General features: G+C 38.1%; 1 long non-coding RNA gene across 1 annotated transcript in view; it reads left to right on the top strand.

Annotated features, from left to right (window-relative positions):
• The first annotated feature begins 607 nt into the window (after positions 1-607).
• Positions 608-16,662, top strand: part of LOC144377313 (uncharacterized) — a 57,400-nt gene continuing 41,345 nt past the window's right edge. The window contains exons 1-2 of the long non-coding RNA XR_013438185.1: positions 608-897; positions 7,565-7,674. This is a non-coding gene — a long non-coding RNA (uncharacterized LOC144377313). The remainder of the gene's footprint in view (positions 898-7,564; positions 7,675-16,662) is intronic.

Here is a 16,662-nt window from a genome sequence, read left to right as displayed (position 1 = left end):
CCAGTGCTTATGGTTGAGTTGACACTCTGTCCTCCTTTTCCTTCTCCTAGTTCAGTGAGCAAAATGAGGAGGAGACAGCAGCCACAGTAATATACTCCCATCTTCATTCTCCAGTCACAACTGAGACCGCAATCGTTCCTTCCAAAATTTAAAGCAGCAATTTGAGAGACCTCTAGGTGCTGTCATCTTACTTCCCATCCAAATTAATCTATTTCTTCTCTATATTGTCTCCAAAGAGAAAACAAACCAAAAGTAAAGCTTCCGAGCCACCAAAGAACTACAGGGACTGGTTGTGGCATTACTCTGTGCCACAGGCAGTTACTCTCCCAGGAAACCTTCCTTGAAGCCCCACCTCAAAACGATGCTCCTTTAGCTGAGCTTCTAGAGAACTTTGTTCCTCAGATACAGTTTTAGTGGAAACAGCAAGTGATTCTGCATCTCATCTCTCTGGTTATCAGTATGAAAAGAGTTCAAATTTTATTATTTTTATTCTCAGAGATACTTACTTGCAAATGAATTTTAGCAATATTCCTTTCTGAAGCTTGACAGCAGGCTCAAAGTTGTGTATACAGATGAAACTCAGCATTGGTTATTTTTTGCTTACATAAGTTCTGAAAAAATAGATCCATGACAAAAAAATCTTTGGACAGATCTAATTTTGGTTAATCATTAATGTCCTAGTCCATCCCTCTCTCATCAGCTGTTGCTTCACGAACAAACAGAGATGTTTCTAGACAACTGCATTTGTTTTAACTGAGTAAGGAAAAACGGAAAAACAGAACAAAACATGAAACAAAAGGGAGAGATTGCGGAGCCCTGTTGAAGTCCAGGCCCTGGTAAAGCTACAGGCGTGCTGATCAAGCAAAACCCCCTAATCTGCCCACAAAGGCCTCTAAGGTGAGTCAGCTGAAAGGGACTAATCCCCTGAAGGGACTGATCACCCAAGCTTTAGAGGCCACACAGCCACCAAACAGTAGAAAACAGGACAGTGAAAGCTTAAAGCGATTTTGTATAGAGAAAGGGCAGAGAACAATGGGGTAGACTCTTGGCCATCTCAGAGATCCTCTTTGCCCTCTTGCAGGCTGTGAGTTAGTCATAGAGCTCGGCCTTAGACAGGGTCCCCAAATGAGGATGATTCCAAGGTTGTCAGGTGACTTACAGGCCGGCTGTGGGTGGGGTAGGGAGGTGAAATAACTAGTACATTATGCAAGGCAATCAATCAACCACAATATTACTGATTCTAAAACAGTAGATAAAAACACTGCTACAAAAATCATACTGCACAAGATGCTAGGGGTAAGGATGGGGAAGCAGTGAGAAGAAGCCACACAGATACATAGCAGGGGTTCAGCATAGTTTTGCCAACTCTAAATGGAAGAGGCAGATAGTATTCAAGGAGTGAGGGTTCAGATCAGAAGTCTACTCTACAGGCTGAATGGTCACTGATCTTTAGTAAGTTACTTGGGCCTTGATCTTTTGTTAAATTCAGAGGTTGCACTGACTCCAGAGTGCTTGGCTCTGGCTCCAGCCTCAGATTCCCTTTTCAGTGTAAAGTTAATCCAATAAGCAACAAAAGAGCCTTCTCATGGGGCTGTTTGATCCATGCCTGTTTATCAGTGGTGCTCTAGGGAAGCAATATCTACCCCACAGGACACTTTGGACATACATGAGGTTATTTTTGGGTTGTCATAAAGATCAGAGCCAATCTTTTTTTTTAAATAAGTAAACACAAATAATAACTTCTCCCCCATAAATTTTCAATGAATTTTCTAGGTATGTTTTTTTTCTCTCTGAATTTTATTCCAGGAGAGTAAATGAAAGGGGTTACAAAATATTTACCATAAAAGGTCGGAGATGGCAGGTCATTTAGGTTTGAATGTTACTGCTAGAAAGCCCCCAAAGCCAACGCCTCCCAGAGAAAAGCTGAACAAGACATTCTAGTTTTCCCCAACAGACACAGGGATACATGTATTTATCTTTGTTAGAATTCTGCATCACTGTATTACAAAATTGCCTTACGTGCCCTAGCATTCACACCAGCTGAGGTGGTTAAAACCCCAAGCACCATCACACTGGGGGTTAGGACACAGTTCATAACAATGTACAATTGTTCAGACAGAGCCTTTGTCAACTTTAGGTCTGTCATTCTTTTGGGGAGCATTCCTAGAGTTTGTGCAGCCCCAAACTGTATCTCTCCAACAATAAGGACAGGAGATAGTCAGCCTCACCTTCCTCCCAATTCTCTCACCATCTCTTCACAGTCTTTTTTTTTAAAAAAGAAAAACATAAAATGGGGGTCCTTGCTTTCAGCAGCAACTTCCTCAAAACAGGATGTCTTATGTTGGCACTTAGAACATTCTAACACTTGAGGTGAGTTCCTCCTGGAAAGTGGTTCTTAATCTGACAGCTAAATAGTACTTCAGAACTAGCATGACTTTCCCCTCCTTTTGTACAGAGCATGTTCCTGAACATGTGTTTGAAGGCTGAACTATAACATGGCTTGTAAATATCACTGCAATTATAGAGCCCTATTTACAAGGCACTATATGTACTTGCAACATCTCCCTGTCATGGTGACCGTGGTGCTCCAGTTCTTGACACACAAAGGCTTACAAGAAATGTTTGCATGGAATGAAAAAATGAGTGAAAGGCTCAAGTCCATCCCCTTTCTACTCTACCATGCTTGTCTCTTTTTATATCTGATGAATGTAATAAAAGACTTAAAAAAATAAACACAGGAAAATGTATAAAAAGCATAAGGGCAGTATATTTTTTTTCCACTACAAAAAATTGTGCAGAGTCATATTCTATAATATAGGTTAGCAAATATTTTGTACCAAATCTGAGTAACAGTTGCAGGCTAATGTCATTGTCATTTTGGGCTGCTATAACAAAGCACCACAGACTGGGTCTCTTATAAATAACTGGAATTTATTTCTCACAGTTCTGGAGGCTGGAAGTCCAAGGTCAGGTTGCCAGCATGGTCGGGTTCTGGTGAGGGCCCTCTTCTGGTTTGCAGACTGCTGACTTCTCATTGTATCCTCAACATGGCCTCCTTGTATTCTCACATAGTGACAAGAGTGCTAGAGGGCTCTCTGAGGTCTCTTTTATAAAAGCACTAATGGCATTCATGAGGTGGAGCCTAAGTTGTCTCCCAAAGGCCCCACCCCCTAACACCACCACACTGAGGGGTAGGATTTCAACATGTACATCTGAGGGGAGGGACACCAACACGCAGACCATAACAACTCACAATTGTTCAGACAGAGACTTGACCTTTACTTTGTCATTCTAGATCCATAGAGTTTCTCTTTTTAGGTAGATCTCCAAAAGTTTCCAATCAGTTCTTCCTGTTTTCTCTCTTCATGCTTTCCCTCCGGGGAAGCTGAACAGACACTCTATTCACATCCAAGTTCAGCAGAATAGGCTGCAGGAGTGTGAATGATACCACTCCAGATGCCTTTGCCATTGGCAGGCAAATAACCAGGCAGAAAGCGTTTCTGAACTGTTTCCAATACGTGGATCCTGTGCACAGACAAACTATGTCTCAGTGGTGCAGTTGCCCTTTGTGTGTGAACCCTTTGCTGATTGGGCAGGCCGCTCTGAATGTCAAATGCTGTAAAAACTCCCACTGGAGTGTTTCCCCTGGAGCCATTGTTCTTACTCCTGGGCTGAAGAAGAATAGACTCCTCCCTATGGAGGGGCTCCCTTGGGATTTGGAGAAAATGTCACTGCCTTCCTAATATTTTCTTTTGGCTAAGAGTTGTGCTTTCATCTTTTGAGCAAGCTTTAGTTAGTCTTTCCTGAAAGTGGAACCCAGAGCAAACTTCTAAATTCTAGATGGTAGTTTTGGTCATTTCCTTGCACATAAATAAGACCTACCTGGAAGGTATTTGTAACTCAGACAATGGCTGAATGTTCTGAATAGCAGAATTGGTAACTATTGGTAAGATCTTTCCTTGGGGTTGAGAAAAGCATGAGTTTGAATGATTTCTAGTCATTGTTCCCTTTCAAACTTGACCCAGTATGTCTGAGAAGGCCAAAAGGTATTCATTTAAAACTCTGATCTTGTGGACAGGGACTTTGGCAAGTTGCAAAAGCTCTGTTACTACAAAGTTGATTTTATAATTTTGTGCAACGTTCACTAGCAAGCTGTTTTGGACTGTGGTCCTGACTTGATAGAAGTCAGCTAGGGTTGGGCAAACTGGTGTCCTGGGATTTATTTAAGAGGCTGAGAGTTCTCAACAAGAATGTAAATTATTTGCATTTTCATTTAGATGATTTTTCTGAATAAGTATAACCATGTTTTCTATTTTATTGATGACTACTTAATAATGAAGTGTTGCCATGTTAGTTCAGTGCTGGAATTTGCTTTTATTTTTATGAGGTCAAAACTACAAATAGTTACCTAAGATGATAGCACTTAAATACTAAATGGCTGGTAAGTATGTCTGGATGTCGTTGGTTTGGTCTATCCTAATGTCAAAATCAAAGTGTGTGTGTGTGTGTCTGTGTGGTATTGGGGGTAGAACCCAGGGCCTTATACATGCCATGTAGGCCCTTTGCCACAGAACTACAGCCTAGCCCTCAGCAATTGTATTTTTGCTTATTATGAAATATTTTGTCAGTGTGAAAGGGAAAATTTCCATTTCTCCTTTCTGATAATTTATAGTTGAAGGCAGATTCATGGAAAATTCTATACTTTCTAAGTTATTTAATCGATTAAATATCATTGTAGATAAGTCATAAATGATAATTCACAAGGGAGAAGCATTCTAATTTGTCAAGAGCTAATGACAGAGGCAAAATTAACATGTTTTTATAAAGAATCAATATATTAATGATGCATTTATATCAGAGAAGCCCAAATAATAACCCAGAATTTAGGATAAATGAAAGTTTTATAGTAGCTGAATACCGAAAAATGATGAGAAGGCTAAGCAACTACATGGTCCTATGATAACATGAGCACAACCAGCCCAAGTGGCTACTATCAGCAGTAGTAGATCTGGGCTCATTTTTTATTGTGGCCCTGGTACCAATTCGGTCCTCCATGTGTCACTATAAATAATTTATAGTAAGTGGGTAGTAAGTAGAGGAAAATTTTTAGTGGTATTTTTCAGTGATGTTTTTTGGAATATGTTATGGAGTTGGTTAGTCCATCACAATAGTAGATCAGTTGTGAAAAGGATTTTTTGTTCAAAAAGAAAAATAATTTAAGTAATGGTGGTTCACAAACATCAAGATCAAGTCAGACCAACAAAGAATGAAAATGCAGACAATTTTATTTGTTTTATAATTCTGTACAGATTTTTCTAACTAAACCATTACCCTGTTGTTCAATATTCTCAGTCCTGTGAGGTAAGGATATGTATATGTACATATCCAGCCCATATAATTTCCACTGGTGTCCTCTGGTTAGCATATTACCATCCAAAGCTACCTGTTTGCTTACTTGTTTATTGCCTGTCTCAACACTTAGTGGCCAATGTAAGCCAGGAGAAGCCAAACACCTAATCTATTTCTTGCATAAAGATGACTCTTCAGGACACAGAACACAGAATAAATAATAAGTTCTTGTTGAATGGAATCATACATTTAATTTTTAAACTTATTTTTAAGGATCATATAAGAACTATTAACATGAAAACTTTTTAAAACATATTTATTTTTTAGTTTTAGGTGGATACAGTACCTTTATTTTATTTTTATGTGGTGCTGAGGATTGAATCCAGGACTCATGCATGCTAGGCAAGCACTCTACCACTGAGCCACAACCCCAGCCCCTAACATAAGAACTTTTTAGGTACATATTTGAGTAATTTTCTGATTAAAACAAATTAAAACTTTCACACCAAAACTTATTGTGAATGGTTATAATAGCATGATGTATAACTCAAGTCAAATGTCCATCAACTACTGAATAGATAAACAAAATATGGGTTATCAATATAATAAACTATTGCCAATATAAAAAGTAACAAGAATTACATCATGGAATATGGTGGAGTATGAATCTCCAAGAGTAGATCACTACACCTGAATGACTATAACAAGTTGAAATAACTATTAAGTACATAAAATGTCTGAAACAACAATTTTGGAACTCTGGAATCTAGTCCAACAAAATTTGCAGTATTTATGGGAGGGCTTGATGAAGAGGCTGGTAAAATTTGGTGAATCTCAGCTTTTTGTATAGTTGGGCTACAGTCTACGTCCGTCCCAGTGGAAGGCAATCTTAGGGTGACAGCTTACATTCCTAGTATGATTTGCTAGGGGCAGGATAAGCAATAAGAATCTCATCCTCTAAATATTGAGTTGTGTGGTCTGAGTACTGATTTCTGCTTTTTGTTTCTGAGGGGCCAACACAGGGGCTGACACATTTATTTCAGTCCCAAGAACTGAAGCAGCTTTCAGGGGACTTCAAAAAACGGTAAATGTCCTCCCACCTTGGGGAGACAGGCATTTAAGAAAATTTTTCTTGGGTCACTGAATGACTACAAAGAAAATATAACTTCAGTGACCACACAGAATTGACACTACACATGTTGAAAAAAAAAACAGTTTGGAAAAGTCATAAAGGGATGACTTTTGCCCTCAAAAATCATAAATCTGTGAGGTGTGAGGGAATTGTATTTCCAGTTGCAACAACATAGTAGTTAAAAATCTCTAATTCTAAACAAAGAATGAAAAAAACACACAAAACAAAACAGAAAATCCTTATCCACTCCTACAAAAAAAAAAAAAAAAGAATTGGACAGAAATCATCTCTGAGAAAGTCCAGATATTGGAATTATTAGGCCAAGACATTAAATCAACCCTAAAACATGTAAATAAAAAAGAAAAACCTGGAGAAAAAGCCAAAGGAAATCATTAAAATGACATATAAATAAACGAAGAATATAAATATGCCAAAAAATTATAAAAAGGAAACAAATTAAAATTCCAAAACTGAATACTAACTGAAATAAAAATTTCACTGGAGGCATTTGGCAGCAGGTTTGAGCAAGTGAAAAGAAAAGGATCTGTGAACTTGAAAATATGATCTGTGAACCTGAAAATTATCCAGTCTAAGAAGCAGAAAGAAGAATAAATAAAAGTAAACAGAGGTTAAGGGGCCTGTGGGATACCATCTATATGATACAAATATTTAACCCCCCCAAAGAGCTTTTCTCTCTATATAGCATATAGACTGAACTATAGAGAAGCAGTTTTTATATTACTATTGAAGCTAAATTGGTGTCAAGCTGGAATATTATAAATTTAGGATTCTGCAATGGATTGAACAATTGTGCCCCCTCAAAATTCATATGCTAAAATCCTAACCTCTGTGGTGATAGTATTAGAAGGTAGGTCCTTTGGGAGGTGATTAGATCATAAACTCAGCAACCCCAACAACTCTCTCTCCCCTCCACCATGCTGCCCAAGTATAAACCAAGAAATTAGCTCTCACCAGACACTGAATATGTTGGTGCCTTAGCTTGTGGGCATTCCTATCTCCAGAATGGAAATAAATAAATTTCTATTGTTTATAAGCTATCCAGTCTATGTTATTTCATTACAGCAGCCTGAATGGACTTAGACAGGTGCCCAGCTTTGGTTGCAGATGACAGGCAACACCAGACTGTACATGATGGCCATGCCACAGAGGTTCTGCATCATGTGGACAAAAAGGTACTCTTCAGGAGAAGGGAGATGGTGGTCACTCAAGAAACTTCATGATCCATCCTGGGTTACCTGTTCTTGAAGTCTACCTTATACTCTCCTCCCTACCCAAAGACCCTTAAGTTTCTTGCCTTGGCACATTTACATGACTTCCCCTGTCTTTCTGTTAACTTCTCACTTGCCCTGTCTGGTCCAATTCAAATGTCAATGTGTGTTAAATTGAATGAATCAAGTAGTGGCATTAACCCCAATGAATATAGGTTATTAGTCATCCACAGAACCATGTAATGGTCTTTAAAAGAAAAAAGAGATATTTTCAAGATCTCTGGGAGGAAAACTACAGCTCTTATGAAAGAAAACACACAAAAAACTCTTATCGCTCAATAATAAAAATAATTCAATTTGAAAACAAGCAAAAGATATAGACAGACGCCTCAGCAAAGAAGGCAAATCAACATATCCATTTACACATAAAGTTCTAAGGGAAGGAAGAAGATGAAACAGACTTGGGTAGAGAACCTTGGCATTCTGCAGCTTTGGAGACCCTCGCTTTCTTATCAAAGGAAATGACACTATGCAACTATATCTCAACAGTGTTCCACTAATGAAACAGACCTTTGCAAGGTCAACAAGAATTCAAAGACACAATTGAAAAGTGGCCATCAGATCTGGACAGAGGCTTCATGGAAGAAGATACATGGATGGTAAATAAGCATACAGAAAGACGTTCAACATCATGTCATTAAGGAACTGCAAATTAAAACAATGAGATTCCACTTGCCAGTGGGGATGCAAGATGATACAGTCACTCTGGAAGAAGTGACGTATAAAGCCAAACATAGTCTTAAGATGTGATATAGCCATTGTCCTACTAGGTTTTTACCCAACCAGTTTGAAAACTTATATCTGCACAAAAACCTACACACAAATATTTACCACTGTCTTCACAGTTGCCCCCAAACCAGAAGCAACCAAGATGTCTTTCAATAAGTGAATGGATACATGAGATGTGGTACATCTGCTGTAGTTTGAATCTTAATGTATCTCCCAAAGGTCCATGTAGTAAAGTCTTGGCACCCTTGGGAGGTGGTGGAACCTCTAAGAGGAGGGACCTAGAGGGAAGTCTTCAGGTAGCTTGGAGTGTGCTCTTAAAGGTGATCCAAACCCTTTCTCCTCTCCTCTGTTACCTTCCAGCCATGAGGGGAGTGGTTTTTCTCCACTGTGCACTCCTGCCTTGATGTGCACCCTCAGTAAAGGTTTAAAAGCAGGGTCCAAAAATACAGCACCCCTTTATGTTCAAAACACTAGAAAAACTAGGGATAACAGGAACTTACCTCAACATTGTAAAAGCTAGCTACGCTAAACCTCAGGCCAACATCATTCTAAATGGAGAAAAACTGAAGGCATTTCCTCTAAAATCTAGAACAAGACAGGGATGCCCTCTCTCACCACTTCTATTCAATATAGTTCTTGAAACACTGGACAGAGCAATTAGACAGATGAAAGAAATTAAAGGAATAACTATAGGAAAAGAAGAACTTAAACTAGCACTATTTGGTGATGATACGATTCTATACCTAGAAGACCCAAAAAAACTCTACCAAGAAACTTCTAGAACTAGTAAATGAATTCAGCAAAGTTGCAGTATGTAAAATCAACCCATAAATCAAAAGCATTTCTGTACATCAGTAACAAATCCTCTGAAAAGGAAATGAGAAAAACTACCCCATTCACAATACCCTCAAAAAAAAAAAAAATACTCAGGAATCAACCTAACAGAAGAGGTAGAAGATCTTTACAATGAAAACTATAGAACCCTAAAATAGAAGACCTTAGAAGATGGAAAGATCTACCTTGCTCATGGATAGGTAGAATTAATATTATTAAAATGGCCATACTACCAAAAGCACTATACAGGTTCAATGCAATTCTGATCAAAATCCCGATGGCATTCCTCATAGAAATAGAAAAAGCAATCATGAAATTCATCTGGAAAAATAAGAGACCTGAAATAGCTAAAGCAATTCTAGGCAAGAAGAGTGAATCAGGCAGTATAGCGATACCAGACCTTAAACTATACTACAGAGCAATAGTAACAAAAACAGCATGGTACTGGCACCAAAACAGGCAGGTATACCAATGGTACAGAATAGAGGACACACAGAGACTAACCTACAAAATCACAACTACCTTATATTAGACAAAGGTGCCAAAAACCATGCACTGGAGGAAGGATAGCATCTTCAACAAATGGTGCTGGGAAAACTGGAAATCCATATGCAACAAAATGAAATTGAATCCCTCTCACCATGCACAAAAGTTAACTCAAAATGGATCAAGGATCTAGGAATTAAACCAGAGACTCTGCATCTAATAGAAGAAAAAGTAGGCCCCAATCTCCATCAAGTGGGGCTAGGCTGCAACTTCCTTAATAAGATGCCTATAGCACAAGAATTAAAAACAAGAACAACAAATGGAATGGATTCAAACTAAAAAGTTTTTTTCTCAGCAAAAGAAATAATATGTGAGGTGAATAGGGAGCCTACATCCTGGGAACAAATGTTTATCCTTCACACAATCAGATAGAACTCTCTCTAATCTTTAGGGTATATAAAGAGTTGAACAAGATAAGCACCCAAAAACAAATAATCCAATCAATAAATGGGCCAAGGACCTGAACAGACACTTCTCAGAGGAGGATATACAATTAATCAACAAATATACGAAAAAATGCTCATCATCTTTAGCAATCAGAGAAATGCAAATTAAAACTACTCTAAGATAACATTTCACTCCAGTAAGAGTGGCAGCCATTATGAAGACAAACAACAACAAGTGCTGGTGAGGATGTGGGGAAAAAGGTGCACTTGTACATTGCTGGTGGGACTGCAAATTGGTGCAGCCAATTTGGAAAGCAGGCTGGAGATTCCTTGGAAATCTGGGAATGGAACCACCATTTGACCCAGCTATTCCTCTTCTCGGACTATATCTAAAGGACCTAAAAACAGCATATTACAGGGACACAGCCACATCAATGTTTATAGCAGCACAATTCACAATAGCTAAACTGTGGAGCCAACCTAGATGTCCTTTAGTGGATGAATGGATAAAAAAATGTGGCATTTATACACAATGGAATATTACTCAGCAATAAAAAAGAATAGGATCATGCATTTGCAGGGAAATGGATGGCATTAGAGAAGATTATGCTAAGTGAAGTTAGCCAATCCCCAAAAAACAAATGCTGAATGTCTTCTCTGATATAAGGGGGGTGACTTAAAATGGGGTTGGGAGGGAGAGCAAGGGAGGAAGATTACCTCTAGATAGAGAATAGGGGTGGGAGGGAAAGGGAGGGAGAAGGGGAATAATACGGATGATGAAAGGAGACCCTCATCATTATACAAAATACATGTATGAAGATGTGAATTTGGTGTCAACATACTTTATATATAATCAGAGATATGATACATTATTGTATGATGGTGTATTAAGAATTGTAATGCAAAAAATATTAATTAAATAAATAAATAATAAAAGTAAATAAAAGCAGGGTCCAGCTGATGATGAACTAGAACCTCTGAAACCATTAGCCAAAATAAACCTTTTCTTCTAATAAGTTGATTATCTCAGGTATTTAAGATAATAATGGAAAGCTAACCATTAATATAATAAAATATGATTTCAGAAATAAAAAGAAGTGAGATATCCATCCATAAAAGACACGGAGGAACTTTAAATACATATTTCTGAGCAAAAGAAATCATCTTGAAAAGTTGCATACTATAGGAATGCAGCTATATTACTTTGCATAAAGGTGAAACTATAAAGAATGTAAAAAGATCAATGGTTGTCAGGAACTTGTGGGGAAGAGTAGATGGAACACATGAGATTTTTAAGGCAGTGAAACTTTTCTATGAGATACTGTGATGTTAGATTCATTGACATTGTGCATTTGTCAAAACTCATAGAACTATACATTACGAAGACCAAGCCCCAATATAAATTACAGACTTAAGTTGTTAATAACATACCAATATTAAAGCCATCAACTTTAATGCACACACCACACTAATGAAAGATGTTAACAATAGAGTAAACTCTGTGTGGGAGTAAGGAGTTGTATGGAAGTTCTGTACTATCTGTTCAGTTTTTCTACAAACCTAAAACTGCTCCAAAAATTAAGTATATTTAGTATTTTTTAATATTTATTTTTTTAGTTGGACACAATATCTTTATTTTGTTTATTTATTTTTATGTGGTGCTGAGGATCCAACCCAGGGCCTCGCACATGCTACGCGAGCACTCTACCACTGAGCCACAACCCCATATTTTTTTTAAAAATATTTTTTAAAAAGTAAATGAGATTGGAAGAAAAACAAAGTGCAGTGTCTTACTCCATTTTCCATTACTATAATAAAATACCTGAGGCTGGATAACTTATTAAAAAAGGGTTTTCTTAGCTCACAGTTTTGGAGGCTGAAGTTCAAACAGTGTGATGCTAGTCCTGATGATGACCTTCCTGGTTGTGTCACTTCATGGCAGATGGCATCATGGCAGGAGCTCATATGAGGAGAAAGCTAGAGAGAGGAACTGAGTACTAACAGGAGTTCTATAAAAGCTACATTAATCCTTTCTGAGGGCACACCCTCAATGACCAATGGACCTTCCACTCGGCCTACCTCTTAAAGGTCCTACCATTTCTTAATATCGCCACCCCAAGCATCGAGCTGCCAACACATGAACCCTTGAGGGCCACACACAGCCATAGCACAGAGTGAGCCTATTCTAGTTTACTCATTTTGTTTTTGATTCACTGAAATCATTTTTATCAGTATCAATTTTTTATATTAATTATTTGAATTTTTGTCTCCATTATAATCCACCGACCACAATTCTTCTAGGGATCATTTTATCTACCAAGTCAGTTTTCCTGGGTCCACTTATGCATGTCAGATGTCAAATACATTTCTTCCTCAATGTCAGCCATCGGTAATTCTTGCACTGCTACTTTTAGTCATTATCAGTTGTTGCTGTGGATTGGATGTTTGTGTTTCTCCCAAATTCATGTGTTGAAGCCTAGTGATGGTAATTGGAGGTGGGGCCTTTGGAAGGCCATCAGGTTGTGAGGGTGGAAGACTGATGAGTGGGATTCATGCCCTTATAAAAAAAGGCCTCAGTAGGCTCCCTCTGGGCCCTCTGTCATGTGAAGTCAGCTGTGAGAAGATAGCTGTCCTTGAACTAGGAGGTGAACCCTCAGGGAATTTGTTGGTGCTTCATCTAGGACTTTCCAGCTTCCACAACTGTGAAAACTATGTTTCCATTGTTTATAAGCAACCCAATTTATGCTACCTTGTTACAGCAGCCTGTAGAAAATAAGACAGGTTTATTTGGGGTAGACTAATTTTACTATTTTGCTATGAAGGACAAAGAGTCCTTGGAGTCAAAACGGTAGGGGTCAATGCATTGACCTCCTTTGATTTACAGAGATTCAATTTTGAACCAGCTTTTAAAAATATATATATGACAGCAGAATGCATTACAATTCTTATTACACATATAGAGCAGTTTTTCATATCTCTTATACATAGTATATTCACACCAATTTGTGTCTTCCTACCTGTACTTTGGATAATAATGATCATCACATTCCACCACCATTAATTACCCCATGCCCCCTCCTTTCCCCTCCAATCCCTCTGCCCTATCTAGAGTTCATCTATTCCTCCTATGCTCCCACTCCCTATCCTACTATGAATCAGTCTCCTTATATCAAAGAAAACATTCAGCATTTGGTTTTTTGAGATTGGCTAACTTCACTTAGCATTATCTTCTCTAACTCCATCCATTTACCTGCAGATGCCACAATTTTATTCTCTTTTATTGCTGAGTAATATTCCATTGTGTATAAATGCCACATTTTTTAATCCATTCATCTATTGAAGGGCATCTAGGTTGGCTCCACAGTTTAGCTATTGTGAATTGTGCTGCTATAAACATTGATGTGGCTGTGTCCCTGTAGTATGCTGTTTTTAAATCCTTTGGGTATAGACCGAGGAGAGGGATAGCTGGGTCAAATGGTGGTTCCACTCCCAGTTATCCAAGAAATCTCCATACTGCTCTCCATATTGGCTGCACCAATTTGCAGTCCCACCAGTAGTGTATATGTGTACCTTTTTCCCCACATCCTCGCCAACACTTATTGTTGTTTGTGTTTATAATAGTTGCCATTCTGACTGGAGTGAGAGGGAATCTTAGAGTGGTTTTGATTTGTATTTCTCTAATTGCTAATGATGATGAACATTTTTCTTTGTATTTGTGGATTGATTGTACATCATCTTCTGAGAAGTGTCTCTTTAGGTTGAACCAGCTTTTTAAGAATATGCTGCTTGACTGAAAGCTTCATTGCTTCCAGACCCTGTCCCCTTCATGAACTAGGAAGGGATTTCTCAGTTCTACTCACAAGGTGTGAGCAGAGGAAGGACACTGTGGTTCCATGAGTTCTGCCTGGGAATTGGCTGCAGGGATCCCATTTATGTATTTGGAACCAGGTTGGTTGATTGGTTTCCATCTCTCTACAAATGAACAAAAACTAAGAAAAAAGAGGCTGTTGTTAGGTAACAAAGGCCCAATTCTTCTGAAAATATCTCCATCTCCTCTTCATCTTGGAGTTTACTGTAGGGAGAGATGATTTCTACAGTTTTCTTTGTCCCCTTATTCATAAATACAGAGACACAGTTTTATTCAGGGCAGCAATTCACCAAAATAAAGTTTAAAATTTCTAACTCTTCTCACAGCTAAGAGGAATCAGATTGGATTCTGGCTTCTGCCTGTGTCCGGAAGAAGTATGCTGGGGGCCTTAGGAGGAGGCTGTGCAGAGGGAACTGGTGTCTTTGAGAGGGCTGCCTTTGCCCCGCCTCCATTTCCCCTGCCCGTACTCTGAAATGCAGATGTGGTGGCTGGTTCCAGTGACTGGTCCAAGCAACTTTTGATGGAACCAGGAACCAGCTCCATCAACCATGTTGTTGATGGAACCACACACTGAGATGCTAGAACAGAAGGATAATCTGTGAACTTTCATAGTGGTTAGTCAAGGTCAGTTTGGTCTGCCTGTCACGAGTTCTTTTATATGAAAAAGAAAGAAATACCTTTTTTTTTTTTTTTGGTCTCACATTCACTTTGGGGGTTCTCAGACAGTTATGCATTGCATAACAATGTTTTGGTCAACAATGGACCAATATATGACAGTGGTCCCATAAGATTACATAATGGAGCTGAAAAATTCCTATCATGGGCTGGGGATGTGGCTCAAGTGGTTTTGCGTTCGCCTGGCATGCACGGGGCGCTGGGTTCGATCTTCAGCACTACATAAAAATAAAATAAAGATGTTGTGTCCACTGAAAACTAAAAAATAAATACTTAAAAAATTCTCTCTCTCTCTCTCTCTCTCAAAAAAAAAATATTCCTATCATCTAGTGATGTCATAGGCATTGTAATGTCCTAGTGCAACAGAGATTACCCCCATGTTTGTGGTGATTGTAGCATAAACAAACCTGCATTGCCCGTCCTACAAAAAGTATAGCAATATAATCATGTACGGTACCTCATCCTTGATGTTGATAATCAGTGGCGGTTACTAATTTATATATTTACTGTCCCACCTTTGTATCATTATTTTAGACTGTACTCCTTCAACTCATGAAAAAAAGCTTACCGTAAAACCGTGTGCAGTGTTACAGACAGCAGCTCATTCGTCCTGTGTTTACTTCATCTCTTGGTTGCATCAAGAAGCTACGTCAAAGAGTCTTATTGAGAAGGTGGTTCCTAAGCCAACATGATGGAGATTTGGGCCTTTTTTTTTTTTTCTAGTAAGCACAAGGTATCTGGTCTAATGCTTAGGTCTTTGATCCACTTTGATTTTTTTGTAGGGTGAGAGATAAGAGTTCAATTTCATCCTCTTATATATGGATTTCCAGTCTTCCCAGTACCATTTGTTGAAGAAGCTACCTTTTTTCCAATGTGTGTTTATGGCACCTTTGTCTAGTATGAAATAACTGTGTTTATGTGGGTGTCTCTGTCTTCTATTCTGTTCCATTGGTCTTCATGTCTGTTTTGGTGCCAATGCCATGTTTTTGTTACTATTCTCTGGCGTATGATTTAAGGTCTAGCATTGGGATGCTTCCTACATCACTTTTCTCATTGAGGATTGCTTTGGCTATTCTGGGCCTCTTATTTTTTTCCAAATGAATTTCACGTTTGCTTTTTTCTATTTCTATGAAGAATGTCATTGGAATTTTAATGTGAATTTCATCAATTCTGTATAGTGCTTTTGGTAGTATTTTGATAATATTAATTCTGCCTATCCAAGAACATGGGAGATCTTACCATTTTCTGAGGCCTTATTCAATTTCTTTCTTTAGTATTCTGTAGTTTTCATTGTAGAGGTCTTTGTCAGATTGATTCCCAAGTATTTTTTTTGAGGCTATTGTAAAGGGGATAGTTTTCCTGATTTCTCTTTCAGCTGATATATCATCGATGTATAAAAAAATGCAATTGATTAATTTGTGTTAATTTTATATCCTGCTACTTTGTTGAATTCATTTATAAGTTCTAGAAGTTTTCTAGTAGAGGTTTTTGGTTCTTCTAAATATAAAATCATGTCATTGGCAAATAGGGGTAATTTGAATTCAACTCTTCAGTAAATGGGAATGATATCAAACTGAAAATATTCTTCATAGCAAAGGAAACAACAAGAATGTGAACAGTGATCCTACAGAATGGGAGAAAAAATTTTACCACCTGTACCTCAAATAGGGTATTAATCTCCAGGTTATACAAAAACTCAAAAACTTAATATCAGAAAAACAAACAACTCAATCAATAAAAGGGAAAAGGAACTGAACAGACACTTCACAGAGGAAGAAATACAAATGGTCAAAAAATATATGAAAAAATGTTCCACATCTCTAGCCATTAGAAAAATGCAAATTAAAACTATAC

This window comes from Ictidomys tridecemlineatus, chromosome 4, assembly GCF_052094955.1.
Source record: "Ictidomys tridecemlineatus isolate mIctTri1 chromosome 4, mIctTri1.hap1, whole genome shotgun sequence".
Classification (NCBI taxonomy): domain Eukaryota; kingdom Metazoa; phylum Chordata; class Mammalia; order Rodentia; family Sciuridae; genus Ictidomys; species Ictidomys tridecemlineatus.
Note: the sequence above shows the minus strand (reverse complement) of the source record. Positions and strands in the feature narration are given on the sequence as shown.